This window comes from Chinchilla lanigera, unplaced genomic scaffold (genome assembly GCF_000276665.1).
Source record: "Chinchilla lanigera isolate Chin_1 unplaced genomic scaffold, ChiLan1.0 scaffold00001, whole genome shotgun sequence".
Lineage (NCBI taxonomy): Eukaryota > Metazoa > Chordata > Mammalia > Rodentia > Chinchillidae > Chinchilla > Chinchilla lanigera.
The window spans coordinates 16,984,846-17,012,625 of NW_004955402.1; the positions used below are offsets into that span (position 1 = coordinate 16,984,846).

At 35.2% G+C, this 27,780-nt stretch overlaps 1 pseudogene; it reads right to left on the reverse strand.

Annotated features, from left to right (window-relative positions):
- Positions 1-3,829: 3,829 nt before the first annotated feature.
- Positions 3,830-27,780, reverse strand: part of LOC102022146 — a 65,711-nt pseudogene continuing 41,760 nt past the window's right edge.

A 27,780-nucleotide genomic window follows, 5' to 3' on the forward strand; every position in this document is an offset into this window, starting at 1 on the left:
TATGAGAAATTGCTACTTAGAGGAATTTGGTTTTTGGAAACTCTTTCTAGCTAAAAAAAAATCATTGGTTGGTCCAAGAACATATAATTTGAGGCAGAGATAAAGATACACCTTTGAGAATCCCAGGGTAAAAGCTATTGGCATTGTAATATGAGATAAGAGTAGAAGAGGGGTTTGGAAGTATGGTGATTTCTCACTTGGAAAATGGTTAGGTAAGATGCCCTCCATTGAGGGAGGGAGCCTGTGTGGGGAATGAAGCAATGTGGTACCAAAAGCTTAAGGCTCAAAAGGGAAATTTGAAGCTATTGTTATAGCAAAGATAATGAAGTCTGGGAAAGACATGAATTTTCTAGGAAAAGATTATACAAAAATATTAATATATTTTTATATATTATTATTATCATATTAATATATTAAGAATATAATATTAATATATATTAATATATTAATAATTTATATATTAATATAATAAGAATATAATATTATATATTATATTCTTATATATTATTATTATTAATATAAGAATATATTAATATTTTTGTTGTAAGGTTGAAGCCCTGAGCATATCAAAATATTAATAGTCGGATGCAATCACAAAAGAAGTTTTGAATAGAACAAAGAATGATTAACAAGGTCCTTTACAGTTGGAAGGAGTAGTATGTACATTACAGATAAAATGATCAATACACTTTATATCTGCCAGGGTATAAAAATATTAGTGATTTGTTTGAAGTACAAAACAGCCTGTGTCTTCCCACTTTTCAGTTTGGTGACATTTACTTTTTCCACAGTGCCAATATAGAGTGTGTAAGTTTATTGTGAGGACTGAAGGCGGAGGCAGATGAAGAACTCTCCAAGCAATTCCAAGCTCAGAGTGAGAATCTGATAAATATCAGGTGTCTTTATGGCACATTTAATATTTTACAGAAATGCTCCGTGTAATGGTTTTTTCTAAAGTACAGATGGCTGTAAGAAAAAGGACAAATTTACATGCTTATGGTGTTGAGCTCAGGGGTTGCAACATATCATTCAATTTATGTCTGTTGATGAGAATTTAAAGTTTGATGTTTAGACACCAGTGAAAGGGATTTATACAGCAAATGTATATCCAGATCCAAATACTGGGTTATTAGATTCTAGAATAAAAGAGGAAGTTGTGTGCAGTTAAAAGCTGTAGGGAAATAATCAAACATTTTTCATTGATGATTGTCCAAAGACCACAATATCATCATGAATTCAACAGAATTAGATGCATTATTTCTCACCTAACATATGAAAAACTTCCTTAATCCAACAAAGAAAAATACTTTTGGAGCCTTTTAAGTCAACTGTTATGACTGAATAATATTAAAATCAGGGCCCCAGTTGATTAATTGATGATAACTTAAAAAAGATATAAATGATTTCTAAGGGAAGGTCTTGTGTGATACAGTAGAGATAAATATGATTAGATTTGAATAAATTACTTTACATTTAATTAAATTGTCACCTTGATCTTTTAAGATCCTTTGTCTCTTATGTACTTGCCTATTTATGACAGTCTTATTAAATTCTGCCTTTCATTTGTGTGTTCTTAGGATATTTGAAGATAATTTGAATTCATATTCGTAGAAAACAGTCAACCATATTATCAGTAAGTAGACTTGTTCCCACAGAGACAGTTTCACTTAGATATATTGTTCTTTTAATTTTGATTATTTAAGCTAATTTTCCACGTTATAAAGAAACACATGGTCTTACATTAACATTTTTCAGGGGCTGGAGATTTAGCTCAGCAGCACAGCGCCTGCCTGGCAAGTGTAAGGTTGTGAGTTCAATTCCCGGTACCAGAAAACAACAACAACAACAACAAAAAACCCAAACAAGCAAACAAACATTTTTCAATAGGATAAAAAGGAAAAACAAGAAAAATAATTTTATTTTCCTCTACACTTATTTCTAATTCTTCTCATATCATTTTCAATATCTATATATAAACATATATATGTTTATTTACCCAAATGGAGCTATGCTCTACACCCTATTCACTACCTCTTTAAAAAATCTTCATAGATTTTAGTGATATTTTCATGTCAGATAAACTTCATTCTCTTCCATAGCTGCATATCATTCTGCTCCATAGATTGTTTCTCATTCTTTCCTATTACAAAACAGTATTACAGTTAGTAAACCTATACAAGCTGGGTCTATTGGCACATAGTCCCAAGCACTGGGAGACTCAGGCAAGAGGATCACTTAAGCCCAGGAGTACAGAGCCAGCCTGGGCAACATAATGGGATTCCATCTCAATGTAAATACAAGGATAAATAAATAAATATTCTACATGTGCAACTTGCATAACTCTGGGACGCATGCAGTACCCATAGAGGTTAAATCACTGAGTTGAAAGGTACGCACACAGGTTAGGGGTGAGCACAATGGTAGAGTGCTTCCGTAATACACACAAGCCCTAAGATTCAATCTGCAATATCATCAAAAAAAAAAAAATGTTGTCACTGGCTAATACGTGTCCTTTAGTGATAATGGAAATTTAAACTCAAATACTAATTTGCAGGGAAAAATCTGTAATTAAAAATAAGAGAAAATAAAGGTGAGTACAGTTCTGACAAATATCAACCTGGTCTCCTAACAAGGAAAGGAAGAACAAGAGGGAAAGTACTACAGCTTGGGTAGCTGGAAGGGTCAACTTTGAAGCAGGGTTTCAGAGTAACTTGCCCACCAAAGCAAGAGGCTGGCTTCTGAGAATTAACTGAAGTGGTTCAGGATCTGGTGGATCACCTTCTGTCCTGGTTTTGTAATTCTTGGGGAAACTTCATGCTGAAGGGGCTGTTCCACTCTCATGAAATGACTTTTTATGTGGTGGCTTCAGTCATGTAAAGCGCTGCTTTTCCTGGCATTCAAGTGATCACAGTTTTAAAACAATGTCTGGAGACTTTCTTTATTTTAATGAGAACAAAAGAAAATAACAAACTAACAACAACTTAGACAAAAACAAAACAAAGCAAAAACAATAAAAATGAAACAAGGTTTGAAGACAAAATGATAAGAATTAACAGTGGTTGTTATATTACATATTGTTATCTTCAACAAGATTGCTCAGATTACCAGATGTAAGAATGCAAGATTGATCAAACCACTAAAAAAGAATAAAAAATAATTTAAAAAAAATTAACAACTTTTAAGTGTTGTTCCAGGATGGATCTTGGAAGTGGATATTATAAAAGCTATTAAATATATGACCTTGTGGATCCTGAATATCATTTTAGTTATTTTTTATGGGATTTCCCTTCTTGAAGGTGATGAGATAGGCTAGATTTAAGGTCAATAATTTTTTTTCTGCCAACTTTTAGACAAACTCATTAAGCGGCCAACAAGCCTGTATGCAGAGCTCAGAAGAATGTAATCCAGAGTTTTATAAAATTATTTCTTTTTTTTTTTTTTTTTTTTGTCTTTTTGAGACAGGGTCTCATTGTGCAGTTCAGGCTGGTCTTGAGCTCACAATGTAGCCCAGGCTGACCTTGAACTCGCAGCAATCCTTCTGCCTCAGCCTCCCTAGTACTGGGAATACAGCTGTGTGCTGCCACACCCAGCTCAGAGTTTTACAAAATGAAGGTCAAGTTTTAGACTCCTTTTAGTTGCCTATTGGGCATTTGTAAGCTCGAGCAGAGTCACTAGCAAAAACTGTTTTTAAGTCCCTGATTGCCACAGAAGAAAACATAAGTTGTACTTTTAATGAGCCACAGGTTAAACTCCCAGTGTTATCTTTGTTTTTTTTTTTTCCCCAGTGCCCCTCTGGTGATCTCTGACTATGTCAATATGACTGACTTCCTCAAGGAGCTTTAGAAGTTGCAATGAGCTTCCAGTTGGCTTTCAGAGAGCTCCACATCCTCAGGAGTTTCAGACGCTTGAACTGGTTGCACCTGCTCACTGGTAGAAGCTTGAGTGTCTATAATAGAGGTGGGAAGGAGGAAACAAACTGTTGTCAACTCCTGATGTGGACCTGCTATGACAAACAGAAACACCAAAATGACACCCAGGATTTAGAGACAGATTTATTTACATTAGCAGGTACTGATCGAAATCACTCCCAAAACATCAGGCCCTGATCTCTCGTGGTCTGGGGCTTATATGGGATAAGCAGACAGGAAGTACAGAGACAGAATGGCTTTTCAGTTGGAAATTAGTTCATACGGTATGCATCATAATTATGCCTCACACTGACCAGTTGTTTCTAGGAGACAGAAGTAACCAGGACTGGAACCAGAACTATTACCCAGGCAACTAACAAACTGAAGTATACTGGCTGCATGGTCATTTCTGTTACATTTCCCCCTTCTTTTAGTTTCCCTGGCAAACTTTTGCTGAGCATATTGCAGGTGATCCTTTGAGACAAAGCCGAAGTAGAAGCAGTAATATTAGGGCTGGCAGTGGCCCTCAGATGGTTCCTAGCCAAGGTCCCCAAGACTGTCTTATTACAGCATTTTTTTCCCTAAATTCTTTTGAGGAAGAGGCATAATTTAGGCTTGTTTGTTCTGTAACATTACTCTGGCAAGGTAGTTAGGGAGTTTATCTGAGCTAGGAGAGTGCCCAATGTGCTTTGGATGCACATTAAATATTGGTGAAGTATCTGACTGTTCTACATTCTTGGGTTAAACATCTACAGAATTTAAGGAAAAACCACAGCTAGCAGTGGGGTGAGGAAGCAAGCACTGGGGTAAGCAGCCTGAAAATACACAAAAATCAAGGGGGATAAGTATGGAGCAACCCTGAGAATGGCTATCTCAGGCTTCAGCTCTGCATAAACCGATCAATGCCCAGAGTGACTGGAGCAGGGCTTTGAGTGCATTGTCTCATTAGAATGAGCTGTCTGGTCCAGGTAAATTCTGGAACGGTGGATCTAAGGTTGGATTTATGAAACTTTAAGGGTTCTACAGGTAATTAATATGTGCCTGGGTTATATGTGTATACTGGAGTGTTTACAGGCATAGTTGGTCTTTTAGCTAAACTCATAAAGCTGGTTAAGCTGTTTCCTTAGGGTTATGTTTTATTTTCTCACCTGTTTACAGCTTGTGGCCTGTATGCTGTATGTAGTTTTTATTTAGTTATCTCTGCTACAAAAGAAGGTCCATTGTTGCTGTCAATGATCAAAGGTAGGCCATATCTAGGGATGATTTTTCCCAGCAGAATCCTACAAACTTTTGTTGTCTTCTCAGTGTGGGTAGGGAATGGGAGGTTGGGGCTGATGGCACAGACCCTGAAGCTTTAGCTGGCTACAGGGGTATGGGTGCCATTGTAGTGGCTTGAGCTTACAGAACATATGGTGAGGGCAGGTCTGGTGGCTGGTGTTGTTCTAGTCAGTCAGATACCTGGAGGGGGCTTAAGGCCTCTGGACTGGATTATTTTGTATTGGTGGCAGGTTTCCATACAGCAGCAGGAAGAAATAGCAAGAGAGCTTTGGCCAAAATAGCTTTGTCTAAAGTAACCATATCTAGCCTGCTGGACTCCATTCCTAACAGAGCAACTTTTGTACATAAATACAGTATACTTAGCATCTGTCAGGGGGTTATTTTTAAGTCTAGTTAGTCAGTACAGCATGTGGAAACTCGATAGTTGTTATGTCTTGACCTAAGGTGAGCTTGTCAGCTTTCCTGATCAGAAGAAGGCAAAGAGGGGAAGCAGCCCTTAGTGACTGGATCCAATGATTTGCACAGGTGGGCCACTGAGCATTCCCAGGGACTGAAGGTCTGAGTGAGCATCATTGTTTTTGTGAACTCAAGGATCCAGATTCTATAAATGCCAGCAGCTCCAAAAATTTTGCAGAGTTGCTCTTCTTGTGGCCAGTTTCTGCCAGATATAATGGCAGACAGTTTGTGCCTTACAGCAGGCAGCTTGGGTATCATTAATCAGAAGTGATTTTTTCAAAGAGGAAACAAGGTTTTGAACCTCTGGGAGGTGAATCCAGGTCAGTTGTGTAGAGGGGTTGGCTGACAGGAGCCAATTGAAGGCAGAAGAAGGTATTCTTTAGTTCCAGGTAGGTGTACTAGCAGGCTGTAGGTGGCAGAAAATTGAAGCAATGCATATAGATGGCAGTCACAACAGCATTGGCAGCTTGGAGATCTTGAACTGGCTATACAGGCAAGAGAGGTGTATTTTAGCAGTTAGACAGGCTATAGACATTTTACAGTTTTGAAGCCTCATTTTTCAAGGGGACCATGATGGACCTGAGAGGCACAGAGGAACAGGCTGTCCCAGAGTCTGTTGTTACAGTCTCTCCAAATATAGTGGGAGAGTTCCCAAACCATTGTGGCAATTAAATAACAATTCAAAAAGGGTGTATGTGTTGGGAACCACAGAATGTAAAGTAATGGCTCTGTTGCTGACTGCATGGAGATCTTGCCCATGGTGATTAATTATCAGGCTGATTTGTGGCTGGATGCCTGTTTGTGCTTTTTTGTGACATCTGACAGCAATGTGGAGTTGAGGTGAGGTGGTGTGGTTGATGGCTAGGCCAGGAGGTGAGTCCTTAGTTTATACCTCTGGGAGGAGGAGTTCTCAGAACTTCAGGATTATGGTTATCTGTCTCAGTATGATACAGTCATTATCTTTCTCTTGGGGAACAACCAAAGTTGAAAGTACAGGCTTAAACAAAAGGGAAGTTGACTGACTTGTTGTACAGGAGATGATCACTTCTAATTTGAAGAGAAATTCTCTTTCTAGAAGAGGTACGGGGACTAGATTATACAGGAATTTATGTTTGGTGAGATATCCCCCCAGGTTGTAAGTTTGTGCCTACCAGAAGGGGTAAGCAGCAAGAGTCCCAGTGGCCCTCAGTGTTAACTTTTGATACAGGGAACTTTTGAAGTCAGATTATGAGCTCCTCAGGCCAAAGGTTTGATGTCATACTGCTTTCTGTCTGGTCTCAGGAGGCACTTCCACCGGAGATCTCTAAAAAAGTGGCTTCTCGTTGATGTCTTTTGTGTTTTTGAGCTTTCCTTTCTTGAATAAAACTTGATGATGGCATAGAACCAGAATAGACCACTTCAGTACTGGAGGAACCCACACTGAATACAGAAGAAAAAAGTGGGAGAATACTGTGAGCAGACAAGGATGCATGGCTTGGGCTGTGGGTCCAGAACTCAAGCCTCGCAGCAAAAGGACTTTGTCATTATGAGCAAGGAACATCAACTCCTGCCTTCCAAGCGTTACTCTTTGCCTCTGACTCCTTTTGAAAATGCTTAAATTGACTTGACTGTTATGGTCAATAAGATTTTCAATTCAAGTGTTTTCTTTCACTTTAGCAGATAAGCTTGTAGAGATTCTTTGTTATATTCCAGAATATCCCAACTCTTAGAGCTATTAAATGTGCTCAAAGAAATAAGAGAAAATACAGAAGCAGTAACATTCTAGATGTCCTATTATAAGTGGCAGAACTTTTATGAATGAAATACTTGTACATATGTATTATTTATATTTTTTATACAAAATACATATCTCTATGTGTTTAACTCAGGAATTCCTCCATTTGTGCAGACTAGATGACAGAAATAATGTTAGAACAAAATCAGTATTTACACTATGTTCTTTACAAGGGAGAGTGTTTGGAAATCTGCCATAGACAAGAACTTACTGTAAAACTAGGTTAGTTCTACTTGCAATTCTACCTTTACACAACAAGAGTTTTCAGAACATTTTAAAAATCTAAAATTAATGGATTAAATTAGGGCTTTGCTAAAACTGAAGCTTTTTCACTGTTTCTCTTCAGCTGTGTCCCGCTGCAATATATAATGCAAAAGTGAGATTGTGAGGCCTATTCGCAGGATAATACAACTGTATTTCTTTTGGGAAAGCTAGATTATACTATCAGAGTGAGTTAAAAGAAAGAAGTATAATTAACATGCTTCTCAGCACATTGTAATTACTGATTTTATACTACAGATTATTTAGAAAATATAATGGAGATTTGGATAAGCTCACTTTAATTAGTTAATTCTTACTCATCATTTAATCAGAATAAATGCATTCTTCTTCAAAGAGTGCATTTCCCAAGACTGGGTCAAATCTAGCTAATATACAAATTTAACATACATCTTTATAGTACTTCCTTCTTGCATCATCTGTCACATTTACAACTAAATAATTCTGCGTGATTAGCAGTTAGATGTTTGGATTTTTTCACTAGATGATTAGACTGCAAATTTATCAGTGAATTTAGGACACTACATCTAGCTTACCTGTCACAATTATGATGCAAAGTCAGTATCAAGGCATTCTTGAAGACAAGTTGTGTATTTTGTATGCTCTAGAATAGTAAAAATTTTGTTAACTTAGTGAAAGATTGCAGGTGTGTGACTTTAATGGGGAATTTCAGCTATAGCCAATCAGTTACAATTTATAAATTGTAGGGTTTTGCCTAGTGTCCCCCAAATTCATGTTCACTCAGTTTTAGAAAGTAAACTGATTTAAAAATACCCTTTGAGGATTAATTAATTAATGAAGATAATATATTGAATCTAAAGTGGACTATATAATGATTATATAAATATAATGATCAGTGTCTTGTACAAATAGCTGAGGATACAGAGACAGAAAGCAAAGCTATGAAAAGATGAAGACAGAGATTAGGGTTAATGTCACAGCCGAAGAACATCTGGTGCCCACAGAAGCTGGAAGAAAGAGAGATTCTTCCGCAGAACTTTCTAAGAAAGCATGGCTTTGCCATCTCCTTAACTTCAATCTTGCATCAGTCAGGACTATGAAAGAATAAGTGTGTGTGTGTGTGTGTGTGTGTGTGTGTTTGTCATTTTTTAAGTCATTTAGCTTATAGTATTTTCCTAACATCAGATGAGTGAGCTAATATAAAGATACTTCTGAGCTTAGGCGACTACTGATTACTATTTAATTTTCAGGATTGACTTTGATGAAATGCTTTAACTCCACAGAAGAGTAAAACGCATGTAAGAATAGGATATAATTGTCTTAGTAAGGTCTAAGTAGAAAGAATATAAATTAATATGCTATGGAAATTAGGAAAGTTAGCTGAGTGAATTTGCTGAAGCAGATGTTCAAAAAATCAGTTTGACACTGAAGATTTGAACACTGAATGGCTTGTTTTTCTACATCAACAATATACCTATTCCACAGAAATTTATAGCAAAGATGAGTATGTTGTGCATGTCTGTAATCCTAGTACTCTGGGAGACTGAGGCAGGAGGATCACAAGTTTGAGTCCAGCCTGGGCTATCTAGAGAGACTCCTTCTCAAAATAAAAAATAAAAGAGCTGAAGATGTAGCCCAAAGCAAAACAGCTGAAAATGTTTTTATTTTGTAAAAATTTATTTTTTGAAATCAATTAAGGATTTATCATCATTTGATGTTAGTTAAATGGATCCTTGGCAGAGCTGTTAATAAATAATATATAAAATGTCAGTAGTCAGTGGGAGATCAAAAGATTTAACTGAAAACATTGAAAAATTCTCTACCTTCCAGAAGAATATTTAGTATTCTAAATATTCTTTAGAATATTATTTCAAGGGAAAGAATCATTATTTCAAGGGAAACAAAAATATACAGAGGATTTTTATTTTTGTAAAGCATTACATTATTTTTTACAAATAATTTTATCAGTTCATCTGCAAAAATGTTATTTGTGAAAGATGAAACATAAAACCCACTGGTTTGTATGCTAAAATCATTATACACTTAAAAATAAATGGTAGAAAATGGAGTTTTTATTAACTTGGTCAATAATTACACTTTTTCCCAATATCAAGTTGTACTATCTTTTCCCAGAGTGGTACATAATACCTGTTGGGAAGTTGCACTTAAAAGTTAGAATATAAGAAAAGTTCAAATGCTTTGACAATAACTGTGATTAAAAAATATAATGTTTGCCCAATGTTTCTTGCAATTCTTTCCATATAATGTAATTTTCCTAAGTGGAAGCTCTTATAGTTCTAACAGTACTGTGGATATTTTGAGGCAAAATTTTGCATTATTTACCTCTGAATTCCAAGTATAAAATGACACAATAAGTGTTCAATGAGTTTTTATTAAATATGTGAGTGGTTAAAAAGTAATCTGTCAAGAGAATATAATAATAGTGAAATTATTTTACAAATTTGAAGACTATGAGTGATCCAGCTACTTCTGTGTAATTAAAACTTGCAAAGTAATCGCTCCTATTTCTGCATTTATTACATGCTAGGAACAATGAGATATTTTGGAATATCATCCTATTTTACCCTAAAAAAAGAAATCTATGAGGTATAGTTTTCCATATGCATTGTTCTACGGTAAAATACACAGAGGAAAAGATAAATTAACTGTTTTCATTTAAACAACCAAATTGGTAAAAGTGGTGACTGCAGTCAAGATCATATCATGGAAATTCTATGCTTTTCCTTGTGTAGTATTATATTAGCAAAATCTACTTAGATATTTGAAATGTTCCACCAGTTGTGGGGAAAAATAATTATTCTACTAAGCCTTGGTCATGTAAATGAACATATGTGAAAGACTGTTGGTGTTTCTGGCTTTCTCTCTCTTTGAAGGAATCTCAGTTTCCTTGAAAACAAAAACAAAAACCATCATTTTTAGGAGTTAGGAAACCTTGACTGTACAGGTGTTTTGTGTGCTAATCTTAACCAAAGTACTTAACTCTTGTTTGTATCGATAATGGCTATCCTTTGAAGTTCCTCCTTGGGTAATTTTAAAAATTACATCCAATTTGTTTTGGAAAAAAAACAAAACAAAACATTTCAGTCTTGTGCCAGATTGCAGAATTCTGGTAAGCTCCAACTCACATGAGTCTACGGGGGACTGTGGTACTGGACAAAGTTGGAAAGGAGTTGCGCTAGGATGGGTAGGTGCACACAATGTAAGTGAACAGAATGTAGGTACACACCGTGTAGGTGTCACTTGTGCAGTCCACAGCTTCCACCACAGTCCTCGGCAGAGCACAAATAATGCGGCTGCTTTTAGTGAGCTCAAAATCCAATTTTTAATAATTTAAAATTAATCAGACTTTCTGTAGAAAAACCTTACGTTCACTAAGGTTTACATATATTAAATATATACATTTCTTAGAATAAAAGGTGCTAAGGTATTTTATGTGCTAAAATATAAAGAAATAAAAATGGAAACTCACTTTTCATCTCTGAGCACACTTGCCACATGGTATTTTCTGGGATCTCCCATCCTATGTGATATCATTTGGTCCATTACTTTAATAAAAAGATTCCTTCGAGCAGCTACAACTGTGCTTTTCAGATCTAATGCTTTCCCTTTCCACTTCTCCCTTGTGAGGCTGCTCTGACCTTGACAGCTTCTATCCCATTACTGAAATATTACAGCAATATTTCAGAAACATCATGGTTAATATTAAAGTAACATTTAACTATCTAGGGGTTTGAATATTGGGACATTTTATACCATCTTCTTAAATGGTTTTTAATGGACTTCAGTTCAAGAGATCACTGTAATCAAAATTGCAAATAAACATGTTAAAAAGGCAGATATCAAGCAAGTCAAAATTTGATTTTCTTTTTGGAAAAGGAAAGGCTCTTTTTTTCTACACAGGCAGTATGTGTAGTGAACACACAAAAGGAGACCATATTTGGCTTCAGTATAAAATGATCCTCAAAATTAAAAATATTATATCCTTGATTAGCTCACCTTACACTAATTACAATTTTCTTCAGTCGGTATTCTCCCTTCTATTCCTCTGAGAAGGAAAGGCATAAAAAGTCAGGACCATATATATGTTCAAGTTGAGGCTTCAGGACTCATACTGAGGAGCTAAGTTTCTGCATCTCCTTAGGATTCTTTTGATAGATGAGCTGAGAGCATCTGGCTACTTTTACAAGCACTGCCAACTGCTTTAGTTTTCATATCATGTTTGTGGAGCACAAGGTTCAAGGACTGATAAAAACATACAGTGTGTGTTTAATTTTTGAAAAATACAGTAAAGGACACATCGCTATTAATCTTTCTCCAACCACTCCTCTCTCACTTCGAACACACTTACTCCATCAGTTTTGCTACTTTCTGAAGCAGTTCTGGAAGTCCTCTTACCTGAGTGTCTTCACAAGGCGTGACAAAAAATAGAGCAAATGCTGCTGCTGGGTGCCATCCGATGAAAACTAAGTTTGTACAAACACTCTGGCGTGTCCTCACCCCACCTTATTCACGGGTTCTGCCTCCACGCCCCTTTTGCCTCTGTCCAAATGTCAGGATGACCATAAAAGTTAAACATTTTTAATTAATTGAGAAAATGAAAGCAGCCATGACTGGCCTACTAAAGACACTCACGAAAGAAGACTTCTAGAGCTGCTTCGGAGAGTATCAAGAATGATGGGAAAGTGTGTTTGAAGTGACAGGAACAGGACTTTGAGGAACATTAATAGTACCGTGTCTTTAACAGTAATACATATTTTACTTTTTAATATTCTCTATTTTTAAATCACAACTCATATTTCAGGTGCGATTTGATTCAAAATCTTTCTCTTTATGATGTCTAATTCAATATTATTTCTTTGAAGGATTTCAGAATTCCTATGACTTTGAGTTACCTCTGGGGGAAAAAAATCACCATTTCTTAAGTACTTGTCAGCACTATTTAATACCTAATAGAAGTTTAATGAAACTCAAAACTATTTGGATTATTCATTCGATCCATATTTCTGTTTCTTCTGCTCATCCTATTCTTGTCTTTGTTTCTGTCTTTGACTCTGAAAGCCCATATCCCTCCAACCCGTCACTGTGTGGAGGTAGGACCCAGGAAGGAAGGAGATTTATCTGTTCTTGCAACCTGCCACAATATAAGTTGTTGACTACAAAAATAAGTCTTTCCACATGTCAATAGAAGGAATCATTTTGTCAACTTTTTTCAACAGTGTTTGACACAAATAAGAAACAATGAAAACATGGTTATTGAATAATACATACATGTTTACTGAATAATGTATAAATAAACCAAAGCAGTGGATTTTGTTAGCTCTGTGTTCTGTAGGCACACCAGAGCTCCTACGTAAATACTGCTCATACTGATTTTCTACTCATGCAAGCTCCTTTGCTTAAATCTAGCTCTTTACATTTTTCTATGCTGTTTGTCTAGATCTTAATCACTTTCTTTTCTCACCACCAAGTATCCCAGTATGCCCAGTATTCTCGTAATACCTAGATACACTTAGATATGTGGAGAGAGAAATTTTTGCTTTCTTTTTGCTCCATGTATCAAATGTTTATTTAGCTGATTTCTATTAATCATTAATCTGTACTTAAATCTATCCATTCATTATTGATGTTTTGCTAACTTTGCTAATTAAGATCTTTTACTAGCAATGTCCCTGATTATAATATTGAGTATTTATTTGCGTCTTTAGAAATCATTTCAATACTGTTATCTGTCTGTGTGTCCATCCTGTTTTGCATGCCAAATATGCCAAAGACATGTCGTACTTTTCATTCTACCTCAGCTATCAGTTCACTGCAGTGTGGAAAGACAGAAGTAGTTACCATTTTTAAGTATACAATACTCAACCCTGGAATGACTTGAGAGCTATGCAAGCACTTAAAATATTGGATGGACTCAACTCAAATCACTCTTGGTTTGTCCATAAACATAAATTTCAAGAATTTTAATTTTAAAAAAATGACTGAGTTAAGTCTGAGCACTGTTCCCATTGATTTTGTTCATTATGGTACATAACACAATGATAAGAGATGGTGAGTCCTCAATAGTTGTCAGCTTAATGATTAAATGCATACTTCAGTGAAGAAACAGATTGACTTAAACTGACCAGAATTACTTGTGCCTCGTATGCTTACGTCTGTAGTTCTGTATATTTGGAGGATGCAAATAAAGAAGAAAATTTGTATCACCTTATATTATCTCTCTGTCTTGTTATATATGTGTACATGTATATTTGTCTGCTTATGTGTGTGAATATGTGTACACACATTCTTACAACATACATAATAAAATTAAAATGTATATATATACATATATATATATATAAATCTGAATTCTTATATAAAATCCTGTATAGTCTAAACTAAAAATAAAATCATTTCTTCATGGTGGATATCATAGATGCCATTTTTGTGAAGTAAAAACTATTCAGCCAAGATTGTGTAACAGTGTGTGTAATGTGGAAGCAATAAGCCCTGAGGAAGAGTTTGTAAAACATTGTTATAGAGATATTACGATACACTTAGGCAAAGCAATATGGAAGCAAAACAGCCTACCACCACCAATTTTTAGTTTTACAAGGTGAAGAAAGGCTGTGGATATTGGCTGAAGGATACTTGACACTTAAATATAATTGAGACGGTAAATTTTATATTGTGTATATTTTCCATCAAATATGTACATGCTCACTGGCCCAGGCAAATCGATGCATAAAATGAACAACTACAAGGCCAAGTATGAGTATTTCATTTCTATATTGGCTTTAAACAAACAGAAATTTTTCCTGTATCAAAGCATTACATTTCAGTAACTTGAAGAAAATTCTATGAGAGATTTCAAAAGAAAATAAAAGTTTTGAGTTTGCCAACGATGACTAAATTATTGTAATAGTTTCAGACAAATGCAAGCCATGTACTAGTCTAATGGCCTAGCATCTATTAGATGCTATGAGAGTGCTTTGGAATGTATGTTTCTGTTTTGCATCATCCTGTGTGGCTCTGAGTATTTATGGCCACATGACAAAGGTAACAGGGCACTGAGGCAGGAATTATGGGTTGTTTATAAACTCCTTAGAATTCTGTTATTTGTGTTTCCTTAAAAAAGCATTAAAGTAATTTGAATGTTTTAAAATCTGAGAAAACTTTTTTGAAATTTTAATAAATTCAAATTCAAATTGGATAATTCCTTCATGTAAAGAGAAAACTGAACTTAAAAATGCAACATTCTTTCAAGATGGTTTCTTGTCCATCTCTTATACAACTTTCTTTCTACTTTTATGTTTAAGCAAAAGTAGCTTTGCATCAAGAGGAAGTATGCAAGCACCATTTAATTGTATTTGCTTTCCATGGTTTTTTTGAGGGTTGTAACTTCTTTCTAATCGGCAATCCACAAAACTCTGGTGCTGCCTTTAATTCACATGGCAGAAATGTCCTGTTTACACTTCCCCATTCATAATTCCATGACAGTTTATTGAATTCCTTAAACTACCATCAATTTAAACAGGTAGTCTTTTTTAGTAGCTGAAAATATTATTTATAATGTTGTTTTCTTCTAATCAAGATTATTGGATAAGGTGCCTCTTAGTGGCACTGGGACTAAAGATTCTTCCTGCAATTAATCTCTGATGATAAAGAAAAATTTTTCTAGGAGGAAAGTTAAATTATGCATAAACGCATGCCTGTTTTTCCAATATTGTTTTCTCACTTTAAAGATGACCCACACCGTGAATACTTTAACTCTTGGTAAGCAGAATATTTCTCTACAAATTGGCTTGTTTGCCTTTTAAAAGGGGTAGAGGAAATGTGCAATACATTTATATACTGTATGTTCTTATTATTGGTTCAGCAAATTCCATCAAGGTCATTCTTCCTTAGTTCCATAGAATCCAAACTTTATCCCTTTTACTGCCTCCAAAGTAAGAGTAAAGTGGGGAAGATTAATCTTGCTGCAGTACCCATAAAATACATGAATGAAATGAGATTTTGCAGAAAGTATGGAAAGTATGTTACAGTTGAAAGCAACATGGTCAGACCTAGAATTTCCTGCTACCTGGGTGGATATTATCGCTTCTGGATCTTTACTCCATACCTTGCTAGGGGCATTTTTGAAATCTCCTAAAGTTCTCTGAATGTGAAAATGCAGATAGAATATGCTTATTGAAACTCAGTCTCTATCTACCCATATATAGAGTAATAAAATCAGACATTCTATGACATATATGTATAGTGGGGATCCAGTTTGTTTTTTAAGTTGCAGAAATTCTGAATAATAATTTGCTGTCCACAATACTCCTTAGGTTAATAAGTTAAGGGTATTTAAGGGTATTTGACGGTGTCATGGTCTTTACTTTCATGGTGATAAAATAGAATATTATCTCTCATATTAATTTCCTTCTCAATCTGAGTGTTTTTAAAAAAGTAAATTCACCTACTCTCCTGCTATCTTCGTTTACTGCAGTATACAGTAGATTAAGTTAAGGATCTAAAGGATTCATTTTAAGAAAGTTCTAAATCTTCCTTCATGATCCATATGCTGCTACACTTTCCCGAAGTAGGAATAGTCTCTCGATCCATTTCTGACAACCATCGTGGCACTGCTTTATTGGTATTAAATTGCATTCAGTTTCAAGTATCTCAGAAGAATGTCAACATTTTCGTTTTTAATCCTCACATAGAGGTACACAATGCATTAATTCAGATCAGAAATGATACTAAATTGAGTGATGATATAAACACTCAGAGAAAACAAACAGATAACGAGGAAGAGATTTAGAGCAAAACAACCATGTTCATACTTCATAACGCCATTTTGGATATAGATGGACAAGTACTTGAAGACTGATTTCCAGTAGCTAAGGAAGATTTTCTACATGACAGACATATGGTAGAAAGGACATGAGAACACACTTGTATTGAAGAACAATATCCTGGGAAGTTTAACAAGTGACTTTCACACATATTGAAATGTCCTAGGGGCTGGGGGTTTAGCTCAGCGGCAAAGCGCCTGCCTGGCAAGCACAAGGTCGTGAGTTCGGTTCCCGGTACCGGAGAAAAACCAAAAAAAAAGAAAAGTCCTACCAATGTCTAAAGAAGTGATTGTTTCCTTCAGAATAATACCGTCTTCTAAACATGGCCCCCCTCTTTAATCAAGTTACTGCTGTATTGATGCGGAGATTACCTATATGGGGAGATACAGACCTCTGATACGCCAGAAGTGTTAGCACTGTCACAAGTAGGAATAGGAGGAAGATGGAAAGAGCCTGACGAAATTGAAATTCATAAATTTTAAAAAGAGATTGCCGGTTCAAAAAAATGGGAGAGATAGCTGTTGTCAATGTTTTATAGAAATAGAAATTAATATGGTATAAAGAAAATCTAATAAAATGTGGTATGGAATATATTATTAATGGGAGGTAAGAGCCTTTATTGTTTACCAGCTAGTTCAAATATTAATTTTCATATGCTATAGTTTGGATACATTTTCAGTTGCCATATCATCAACTTGTGATATTTATATTGAAGCATTATATACCCTGGCTAGAATTTAATCATCATTATTATTACTTACTACAAAAGGCACCACATAGCTTTTGCACTGTTTCTTCCTGCTTCTGATTTCTTTACAGGGTGCTGAAAAATTAAATTTGCATCACTATGAGAAAAAAATTTACTGTGCATGTGCACATTTAGAGGCAGACTCGAGGAGTCAGAAAAGAGCCTCAGGGAATGAATAAGAAAAATGAAATAAACTATAAAAATCAGGAACTCACCAGTCATTCAAATTATTCACCAATTAAACTTTAATGTTCTCCATACTCACTGAAAGTTTAGAAATTCAGCCTGAATGCAACCTTTCCTCCTTAGCTCCGAATACATCAACAAAGAAACCGAGTAAACTGTATGGTTAAGGTTGATGAGATGTTTCACTGTCCTCAGGATGAAACCCCAAACAGGGAGTGTGGCTTGTTCTTCAGTTTGAGAAGTGAAATGAAACTGAAAATACAGTTACCCATTTGTTTTGTTAGAGTCATAATCACACACACACACACACACACACACACACACACACACGCAATCAATCAATCAATCATGCCATGACACTGGTTAAAAGAAATAAAGAACTTCAAAATTTTAGACTGTCTGTCATCTCAGAATGTATTTACTGTTTTCGAGCTTGTACATATTCATATTTCTAATCTTTACTGATTTTACTCTCCTTTCCAATAAAAATAAGCAAACATTTATAACTGTATGAATCTTTATATATGTGGGATAGAAAGAAAGATGGATAGATAGATAGACAGATGATAGATAGATAGACAGACAGATATTTCATTTAAGTACCAAGACTATGGAGGAAAGTTCTTGTCTTAATTCTCTCTGTTTAAAATTATATATATATATATATATATATATATATATATATTTTTTTTTTTTTTACTATTTTCGTTTTTGATACCGGGAATCAAACTCAGGGCTTCCCGCTTGCCAGGCAGGTGCTGCACCACTGAGTTACATCCCCAGCCCAGACGTTTGTATTCTAAAGTTATACCAAAGAGGAAGGCAATTGAGGGGCAGTTGGTGCACATTTTTACTCTGTCTTAAAATGTATTGCTTCTTCTTTTGAATTACGAATACAAAAGATCAATATCATTTTTGTATTCAAATGATCACTTCTATGTACCTAGAATAATTATACTTGTGAAAGCAAGTCAAATAATTCATATTTGTGAAAACTTGACGAGCCGGCAGATTGAGATTCACACCTCTGTTCAACACCCTTTAAGGTTCTGTGATTAGCAAAGCACAAACCCAGAATTCTAGCAGGCTTGCTTTCTCGTTGCTCTTTCTCCTCTGCAGTCTGATTTCATGGGCCTCCTATCCTGGCTGCAGGAGCACTGGTCATCTGGTACCTTACACTTATACTTCCAGCTGGACAGTCATCCACTGGACTTGATTTCTCACCAGTTCCTTTCAGTGTCCTCTTTTTTACCAATCTTGCACCAAATTTTTTGTTTGTACTGCCTTATGGTAGCTTGCAAACTAAGTTATTAGTTGTTGTGTATACATTTTTTTTTTTTTTTTTTTTTTTTTTTACTGCTTGATTCAGAGTTGTCTCTCCTGGTATGTGTACAAATAAGGGAAGGAGTCATTCTTTTCATTTCTACTGTCTAATATTTTCAATCAACATTCAAAGAATAGTTACATGTTTATGGCTATGTGGGGCATCATAAATTCAAAACAGCTTTCTACGTTTGTAAGCCAGGAGATAGCAGAATATGACGTTTCTTCCATTAGAGATCACAGGAATCTCTACTAATGAAAGAACATTTTCCTGGTTATTAGTAAAACTAATGGATTTTCTTTTTGGTAGAAAATAAAGATCTTAAGAAGTACTATTTTTATTATTGTAAATATTTTCTAAAAGCATAAGTAAGAAAGGTAAGTACTTCCCCAACTTTTTTTTCAATTCATGGTTCACATAGAGGATGGTAATAATTAGGTGTAAGACCAGAATAAATGTGAAAGACAGGCTGGATGCCCTGAGGGAGAAGGGATGTTGGGTACATCCAAGTCCTATAAATAGAAGAATTAGAATCATTAAGTCCGGTTACCTCTGTGCTTTAAATATTTATCTCCTCTTTTCCTAATCCATTACCATTGCCCCAGTTAAGGCTTTTATAATTTCAAACCTGTAATGTTTCAATTATCTTTTTAATAATGTCCCTGAATTTAATATCTCCATAACTCATTTTTTTCCTCATATTTCCACCAGGTAATCTTTAGAGCAAATTTGACTAAGACAGTGTCTCTGCTTCACTTCATCTGCAGCACAGAATTCGGGGTGGTCTGGCCTCTGATGTGGCCTGCACCTCGCACTATCTGTCGAGTCTATCCAAGCAAGACAGCAGTACTAAGCTAGAGCCTTTTAGGGCTCTTCAAACACCACAGAGTAGGTTCTTTCTGATCAAGTGCTGTCTCCATTTATTGTATAATGTTTCTTTACATTTTCAATCTGTGCGGACATCACTTCTCTTATCTCAGCAAATTTAGCCACTCTTTTTCTCACACTCTGGTACAGCAGATCGTGTATAACTTCAGGAAGCGTCTCTGCTATTATGTTCCAACTGCTTCTCTTTTATTGGTTTTTCTCCGGTACCGGGAACCGAACTCACGACCTTGCACTTGCCAGGCAGGCGCTTTTGCCATTGAGCTAAATCCCCAGCCCCAGAGCTAAATCCCCAGCCCCCCAACTGCTTCTCTTGAACAAACATGCCTGCTTATCTTTGCATTTAAACAATACCTTAACGCCTAAATGAAGTAGGCACTTAGTATTTGTAGAAAATATTTCTATGTTTGAATCTCTTAAAATTATTTTCTCCAACTTTGTTTTACTTCCATTGTTTTCTCCAGTTTGTATTTTTATTGGTATATGTTTACATTACTTAATGATTGCAATCCTTGGGTGGAGTCGATACATGTGCATAACACATCGTAATTCTTTTTCCATCCCCTTCCCTTCCCTTCCTTCCCTCTCTCCCCATCTCTTGGCCCTTTTCCATTTAGAAAAGATCTATCTCCCTGAGTCCTATTATGCGTTTTGTTGTTTATTTATATTTTGGGTTTCTCAAATAGGAGAAAGCAGGTGATATTTAAGCTCGTGTGTCTAATTTATTTCACTTAACATTATAGTCTGAAGGTGCATCTATTTAATCTCTGTTTTATGTCAGCACAATATTTATTCTTAAAAGTAAACTTACAACTATGTACTTCTGAGACCTGCTTAAGAATGAGTTACAGATGAACACACAACGTTTATCCTTTAGGATACCCCCTTTGATTGTATGTTTTCTGCAGGATTCTACACAGAAATAATTGACATCACATTTTCATATTACCTGTGCAAGTTTGCACTACATGATAAATGTTCAAAAAATTATGATAACAACATCAATGAGAACTTTTCACACTCACAGGGCTTTGACCCAATCTGCTTTATTACTTCTATACATCCTGCACATAGATGGTTTCTCACTGTACTGTGCTGATTTGCAATATGAATAAAACCAAAACGACTAGAGTGATTCCCACAAAATATACAGGTTGGGAAGAGTAAATGACTAGAGTTGTTTCACACAATATAGATTGGTATGGGTTTCTCCACAATGCAAGGTTTGTATAAAGAAATCATGTATAAGTGAGAAGCTCTCACATTCTTTATATTTACTCTAAGTTTGAATTTGTTCACGTCTTCTGAGTTTCTTGGAAACATAAAATGCTTTCTCACATTTTCTACACAGGGTTTCCCTCCAGTGTGAGTTTCTTCATGTATTTAAAGTAGTGGAATGTGCAGATTTTCTCCACTATGGTTTCTTCCACGTATGTAACGACAGCTGTCTGTACTGAAGGTTTTCCTTACTCCTAAATGAAACATATGAAAGAACTAACACTGGGGAGAAACCCTATGTATGTAAGCAATGTGGGAAAGCAGTTACTTATTACTATTTACATAATAAACATAAACAAATACACATTTTATAGAAATCCTGTACCTATAAGTCATCAGTGAAAGCTTTCACCAATCAGTGATTTTCAAAGACTAAAGAATTCACTGTGAAGAGAAACCCTATGTATATAAGCAGTGTGGGGAAGCATCCATTTAATCTTTAAAAAGATAATTCAATAAATATGTCTTATGTAATTGAAGAATACTTAAAATTTTATTGGCTTTATTTTTATGTTGTTATTGGGTGATTGGAATGTCTTTAAGTTTTCTAAATTACCTCTTGCTATCTCATTCATTTCTGTGGAGATACTTAAACTTCATTTCATTTTTCATTTATTCTAACTTTATTTGTAAGCTTCCATTCGTACTTTGTATTATTTCATTTCTACCACCACTTTCTATGCCTCCAACTTTTGTTTCATCTTTGTTCATGTAAAATATTTTGCTTATTCTTTTCTTTCATTCTTTTATTTTTACAGTTAAAAATATCAGAAATATTCCAGGAGCAAATAAATGCAGGAGAGAACTTTCCTCATTTTATATACAGGTTTTTCACTTCTTCACTCTCTACTCTTGAAAAAAATTCATTAAAAGTTTTATAAGAATTAGATTTTACCATAGTTAGTTACTAAAATATCACCTTAACAATATATTTTTAGGGGTATATATACACATCCTAAGCAGCATGAAAATACCAACTTATTAGATTTCAATAATGAAGAAAATTTTTAAACATTTTTGAAGAATATGTTAAGTGAATGGGGGAGTGCTAGACAAGAATAGCAGATATTAAACTGGGCATGGTGGCACAACCTTGTAATCCCAGCACTTGAGAGGCTGAGGCAGGAGGATTCCTGCAAGTTAGAGGCCAGCCTGAATTGTTCAGCAAAACTCTGTCTCAAAAAAAGACAAAAAAGAATAGCAGCTATTAAAAATGACAAGTCAATAGTTGAAACTAACAGCTGCTTACCTCCTAAAAGCACTGTATCATCTTTTATTTTAGATGTAACCAATTATCAGAAACACTATTTTATTTGAAATTTTAAAGTACTTTGAATGTTCAGATGTTTGTAATCATGTACATAAACCCTCTTAATTGTCTATATTTGATTTTACATAAGGATAACTTAAAAATAACATCCAATTTATGTGAAAATATTTTGTAAGATAATAATTTCATGAGTTATAACGTCAAGTCAGTCAATTTATTTGATTAGGCTCAAGTAATAATGTAGCCTGGGAAATCAGCTTTATCCAATATTGGGCCTTTTGATTTAGTTAATTTTAATTAAGATTTCCATATATGCTGAAATAACTTTTTTGCAAATATATACTTTTGACTACAAAATATATTGTGCCAAATGAATGATCAATTGAACCTACCATGTTTATTCAAACCATAATATATGTTGATGTCAAAAGGTACTTTTATAAATTCTAATGGTTTAGTAATGGGTAATTTTATACCTAATCAGCTCTCTCAAAGGAAATATTAGAGCTGCAGTCGTTGAATAATAACTTAATCAGTGAAAAATATATTTTAATATGCTTTATCTGCATTTATACTGATTAAAACTTGAGGAAAGTCACTGGATCATTATTGCATCAAAAATAATTTTAAAATAACTGGTTGGCCCTGTGATGAATACTGTACATTTCAAATATATGATTACACACAATTAGTACTGTTCATCATGGTTTAAGTTTTGCATTCAGATTAGTAGTATTACTAGCAGAAACTGAGCCAGAATCTGTTGTGTGTGCAGGTACCTCGATCATGGACTTGTAGTCATAATAACCTCATATATCTTCAGAGGTTATGTGTTGTGAATCAAAATATGGGCTAGGTACAATGTGCACCATGGAGCTTCCCTAGCTTCGAGCACAAAAATTCTATCTGGCTTGCATGAGGAGACCGTGATGAAAGTATTCTTTGTACATCTGAGAATTTAAATATCACCTAGATACACCAAGTAGCCTGTTGAAAGCCACACAATGATGCTGGTAACTGTTTGCTGAGCTCTGAACACAGATTGTACAACTTTAGAGTTTTAAACAGCCATATTCACTGTTCTTGGTGCTCTGAATCATAAACGGATAAAAATGCAGGATTTACACATTTTGAATAATATCAAATCCAATGCACAGTTTTGTTGCATTGAAGCAATTACATTACATTATTGAGCTTTAAATCATTAGTTGTTCATGTGTAAGAGTAAGGCAGAGACATTTAAACTGATCCTGAGAAATACTGTGAACAGTTTAATAAAAATAAAATATTAATTCAGGAAAAACAGTATTACTGAAATGTGTCTCGCCCTGCAGGTTTCTTCTTAGTGAGTCATATGAAAAATAATTACACTGTAATGTTCAGCTTTCTGCTGTATCAACAAATGCAGATGAATGAGTCTGTGCATGTTACAAATCATTCTAACAAAATAAATTTCATGGGGATTCTTAAAAGTTTGATCATTAGCCACACACATAAATGATTTGAACAGGAAGATAAACCTTCCAATGATTAGTTTTGGATAAAAGAGCTGATATCTCTTGGAGACAACATAATTCTGTTTTTAGTTTTTCAGAACAATGAAGATAGCTATTTTTCTTTTTCAGGATTGTCATCATTATTTCTAGTGAGCGTGGCTTTAAGTAGGACTCTATTCATTGAAATGCTGTTCAGTCTTTACTATTTGCACTTACAGGAATTTGGCATACAAGTATAAGTATACTTTGGTATACAAGTATACGTATGGTTTCCCCTTTCAAAGTCTGTCTGGTTGGACCCACAAAGAAACAGAAAGGTCACCTTTCAGATTTTATTTACCCTTTCAGGTTCTTACACTAGTGAGACAATATGGTTTTTACACACGTGGGTCTGATTTACTTCGCTTATGAGAATGGACTCTAGTTGAAAATATTTACCTTTGAAAACCTCAAGTTTATCTTTCTTTATAGCTGAGAAATATCCCATTATGTAAAAATATCACATCTTTTTTATCCATTTCTCAGTGGATGGGCATTTAGATTGCTTCCATTAGTTAGCTATTACAAATTGAGCAGTTATAAACAGGGCTGCACATATATCTCTGTGATATAATGTTTGTAGTTCTTCTGGAAAAATACTCAAAAGGGAAATAGCTGGGTTGAATGGTATCTCTAGTCCTAGTTTACTTAGGAATCTCCAGACTGATCTCCAAAGTGGCTGCACCAGTCTACACTCCCACCAACAGTGGAGAAGGGTTCCTTATCCCCCACAGTCTCGCTGGCATTTGTTATTGGTTGTTTTCTTGATGATAGTCATTCTCTCTGGAGTGAGGATGAATCTCAGTGTTGTTTTAATTTGCATTTCTGAAATGACTAATAATGTTGAACATTTTTTCATGTATTTATTTTCCATATGAATTTCTTTATCTGAGAACTGTGTATTCTTCTCAGATGCCCATTTTTGGAATGGGTCTTTAAATATGGGGAGCTGATTTTTTTTTAGTGCTTCACACGTTTTAGACAGAAGTCCTTTGTCTGAGGGACAGTTGGCTAATTTTTTTTTCTCAGTTAATTGGTTTTCTTTTTACCCTGTTGGCGATTTCTTTAGATGGGCAAAAACTTTTCAACAAGATGAGATCCCTTTTGTTGATTCTTTGAAGTATTTCCCATGCAATTTGGTTTTTGTTCATGAACTCTCTGCCCACAATCTATGTCTTCAAGATTTTTATCTACTTTCTCTTCCAGTAGATTTAGTGTTTCCATTCTAAAATTAAAATCTTTGATCCATTTTGATTTGAGTTTAGTGAATGTTGACAGACATGAGTCTAGATTCAGTCTTCAACATGAGGAGAGTCAATTTTTCCAGCAGCACCATTTATTAAAGAGGCTATCTTTCTTCCAGTGAGTTTGTTTGGTCCTTTTGTCAAAGATTAGGTGGCTGAATGGTTTTGTGGTTGTGGCTGTTTCTTCCAGTCTGTTCCATTGATCCTGAGGTCTGTTTTTTTTTAGAATACCATGCTGATTTTATCACAGTGGTCTTGTAGTATAATCTGAAGTCAGGGATCATGATGCCACCTGACTTGTCTTTGTTGTCCAGGATTGCTTTTGCTATTCTGGGACTCTTCTGGTTCCAGATGAATTTTAGGAATGTTTTCTCCAGATTCGTGAGGTATACTAATGGCGTTTTGATTGGGACTTCACTGAATCTGTAGAACAATTTTGGGAGTATTCCTATTTTCACAATGTTGGTTCTTCCAATCCATGAGCAAGGGATATTTGTCCATTTGCTGAAATCTTCTTCAATCTCCTTTGAGTACTGTAACTTTCACTGTAAAGATCTTTCACCTCTTTGGTAGATTGATTCCTAAGTATTTCATTTTTTTGGATGCTATTGCAGACGGTATGGTTTCCTTAATTTCTCTCTCAGTGTGTTTGTTGTTTGTGTATAGGTATGCTATTTATTTTTAAGGGTGACTTTGTTTCCAGCTATACTACTGAATTGTGAAAGGGAAAGAAATTGCTCAAAGGGAAGGAACAACTGGGATGAGGGAAAAGAGAAAAAGAAAGAAAGGAAAAACTTGTAGACACACACACACAAATGCACACACACACACAGGATAGCTGAGAGAGTTGTACTACTGACTGCTATTGTTTTATTGAAAGGAAAAGTTAATGTTTAATTGTTTGTTCAATCTGGCATACCTATATTTGTTTAACTGAGTAACCAAGTTGAAGATAACAATATGTAATACAACAACCATTGTTAATTTCCTATCACCTTGTCTGAAATTCTGTATTTCTTCTATTGCTTGGATATGATTTTGTTTACATCTGTTTGTTAGTTAATGTGTTTTGGTTCTTTTATCTTTAAAATAAAAGAAAGTTTTAAAAAAGGACTAAACAGGTTATAATCTGTTGTGAAATACACTGATAGATGTGAGCTGAAGGCTGAAACACAAGACAAAGTTGCTGAGGCATGAGGAAATTATACATACATACATTCACATGTGCACACAAAAAATATGCATACACATTTTAAAAGAGCCTTCTCCAGCCTTGTCTCAGTCCAGAGGCATCCACATTTCTAATCCCAGGGGAAAGATTTTGCAATTCCAATAAGTAAATTCCAACCTACCACTTCCAGTGCAACCCATGGAGAGAATAAAGAGACAAATACATATCTGTAGTTGTGGAGAGCCAAGGGTGTCCTAAGTCCAGTCGGAAAAATGGCTAACTGGAACAAAGTCCTCAACCCAGGGCCAAACCTGGGTTTCATTAACTTGTGAAGAGGGGACTGGTTTGGGGTTGAGTGGCTGTGAGAATTAAGGGAAATACGTGAGTTCTGTGAGCTGGGGTATGTATGTAGGAGGCAAAATAGCACCTCTGCAATATGCACAGAGAGGTCTATAGAAAGTAACCTCTAAGTCTGTAGGACTCCAAAACAGCTTCCAACCAAGGCGGATGTATCCTGCCAAACTTTCCTTCAAATTCAATAGAGAAATAAAATATTTCCACGACAAAGAACAACTGAAGAACTTCATGAGTGCCAAACCATCATTGCAAAGCATACTAAAAGATATTCTAGACAGAGAAAAACATGAATGCAATTTCAAGAACAACAACAGATAGGAATGATCAAGAGAAGCAAGCAATTAAATAGGTAGAAAAAGTAGGAAACCAATAGCAAGTAAATAACATGACAATATTAAGTCAACGCATACCGGTTATAACCATAAATGTAAATGGCCTCAATTCACCAGTCAAAAGAAACAGACTGACAGAGTGGATTAAGAAACAAAATCCAACAGTATGGTGTATACAGGAAACATGTTTTACTCAAACGGAAATCCAAAGACTGAAAGTCAAAGGATGGAAAACAATCCTCTATGTAACAGGATAGAAAAAAGCAGGTGTATCTTTTATGTTTGCAGACAATATAAACTTCAAACTGACAACAATCAAAAGAGATATAGAAGATCACTACACACCTGTTAGGGGAAAACTGAAAAAGGATGAGACAGATGACATAATACTCTACATGGAAGACCTCAAAAACTCCACAAGAAGACTCCTTGAATTAATCAACAAATTCAAGAGTGTAGCTGGATACAAAGTCAACACCCAGAAATTGATAGCATTCCTGTACACAAACAACAGACTGAGAGAGAAATTAAGGAAACCATACCTTTCACAAGAGCATCCAAGAAATTGAAATATTTAGGAATCAATCTAACAAAAGAAGTAAAAGATCTATTCAGTGAAAACTACAGTACTCTGAAAAAAGAGATCAAGGAATATCTCAGTAAATGGAAAAATATCCCTTGTTCATGGATTGGAAGAATCAACATCGTGAAAATTGCCATACTACCAACACTGTTGTACACATTCAATGCAATTCCCATTAAACAGTCATTGGCATACCTCACAGATCTAGAGAAAACATGCCTTAAATTCGTCTGGAGCCCGAAGAGACCCACAGTACCAAAACCAATCCTGGGAAACAAGGACAAGTCAGGTGGAATCACAATCCCTGACCTGAAATAATACTACAAAGCTGCTGTAATAAAATCAACCTGGTACTGAGTAAAAAACAGACC